The sequence below is a fragment of the Marmota marmota genome, unplaced genomic scaffold (assembly GCF_001458135.2).
Source record: "Marmota marmota marmota unplaced genomic scaffold, marMar, whole genome shotgun sequence".
In the NCBI taxonomy this organism is placed as follows: Eukaryota; Metazoa; Chordata; class Mammalia; order Rodentia; family Sciuridae; genus Marmota; species Marmota marmota.
In genome coordinates, this window is record NW_026000079.1 from 7,376,898 (window position 1) to 7,378,830 (window position 1,933).

Consider the following 1,933-nt stretch of genomic DNA (forward strand, 5'->3'; position numbering starts at 1 on the left):
GGTCCCGTGGCCCTGCCATCGGGCGTTCCCTTCCGGGTCCCCTTCTACAAGGAAAAGGGGCCCAGTGATCTGTCCAGTGCCCTGTCCAAGTGCAGGAAGTGAATCCGTGCGCAGGAGCCTCCAGATCCGAGGAAAAAGGGTGGCGCTGGTTTGCAGAGCACAGACGGGAGGGAGCGGAGGACAGGCAAACGGACACTGCTTAGTCAGCCTGTGCCTGCCGAGGTCCAGTCCTGTGTGGCAATTGGGAAATGACCCTGAGGTCGTGGACTTTGTGGTCTTTCCTCCCCAGGGTTTGCTGTAGACCAGGGGAGGGAAGGCGAAAGCGGGGCTCCGAGCTGCGCTAAGAAAAGGCGTGCATTGGCCGGGAATCGAACCCGGGTCTCCCGCGTGGGAGGCGAGAATTCTACCACTAAACCACCAATGCCCCACGTGATCCTGACCTCATGGGCCATCTCAGTAAAGTTTAGAGACGGGCTTCCCAACCTTACAACAGACGTGCTGCGCCCTTTGAAAGATGCGATCGCCTCCCACCACCACCACCAAATAAAACATTCAAAGGGGCTCCATGGACTTTCCAGGATGAAGGAAATTTTGTATCACTTCATCTAAGAGATGGTTACTTCTTGTCAAAAGTCCTGTGCTCCCGCACTGAAGATCCCTGCGCTTTAGCCTGTGTTACACTGGAGTCATTTACTGTTAGCAAAATAAATGCTAAAAATTGCTGGCGCTGGGCTGGTGCTAGAGCGGAGCCTGGCACGTGTGAGGCGCTGGGTCCCTCCGCAGCACCACACAGAGATCAGTACAGTTACAGTGGACACGGGTTAGACTTGACCTAAAATATCCAGGTAGCCTTGAATCTCTCTTCTCACTTCTCATTTGGTTTTAGAAAGGCCCCACTGAGGTTGCAAACCAGAACCAGAACAAGCTGGTTGGCACCTTCGGACGATCCAGGGGCAGCGCCTCACTTTTTGAGGCTTGCGCTTTGGGGAGGACTGGCCCTGTCACCTCTCGGGCAGGGAAAGGACCGCTCCAACCTGTCCTCTAGGCCGAGGCGGGATACGCACGTAGGCTTTCCTTTCCCAGACCCGGAGAACTCTGGAGCCCAGGCAAGTGTCGCCCTGGCGTCCAGGTAAGCGGCCCATGGCCGCGGAGGTCAGAGTGGATGGAAAGAAAAGGGAGGCCACGTCCGCGGAGGGCCCTGCGCTCTGGGATCCAGGCCGAGGCTGCTGCGGACCGGGCGGAGCGCTGTCCTTGGTGCGCTATGGCGAAGCGCGCGAGACGCCGCGGGGCGGCTCCTCCGCGTCCTGTCCAGGCCGAGGAGCTGGAATAGGCGACAGCTCTGCGGGGACGGCCGCAGGTCGTCGCCTTTACCGCGCGTTCCCGCCTCTGCTTTCCCCTTTCTTCTCTCTCGGCTGCGGTGGGAACCGATTCAGTCTCGGAGCGTCGGCCCTAGGCGACGCGCACCTCGGCCCACTCCCGTCGCGGGGTGCAGCACCACGCCGCCGCTCCCCGCTGGCCGCCGCCTCTGAGGCCACCCGCTCCCGGCGCGGCCACTCGCCCACCCCAGCCCCGGGAGCTCCGGCTGGGACCGCGCAGGCCGTGCGCAGGGCTTCCTGGCCTCCCGGGGTTACCGGGAGACCACCGCGAGGGAAGCCTTCTAACAAGAACCTCGCCTTTGCCGAACTCTGGGAAATCCGCCCTCGGGTTCTTCGGGGGACTCTAACGTGACGACGTCCATGGCTTAATCCAGCAAGTCCTAAGGGAGCGCCCGAGGAGGGCCGAGTCCGGGAGTCGGCGAGGGGACCCAGGACCACGTCCTCGACCTCTGCCGTCGTGGAGCCCCACCGATGCACACAGAAATCCGAAATGCAGGGGCGAGCGGCCGGTCGTGTGGGCACAGGACTTTCCCAGGGTGATCGTGGCGCAAAGAATA

At 61.6% G+C, this 1,933-nt stretch overlaps 1 non-coding gene across 1 annotated transcript; it reads right to left on the reverse strand.

The window, feature by feature from the left end:
• Window positions 1-353: 353 nt before the first annotated feature.
• On the reverse strand, window positions 354-424 carry Trnag-ccc. Its single transcript has one exon. It is a non-coding gene; the product is annotated as a tRNA-Gly (tRNA).
• Between the last annotated feature and the right edge of the window lie 1,509 nt (window positions 425-1,933).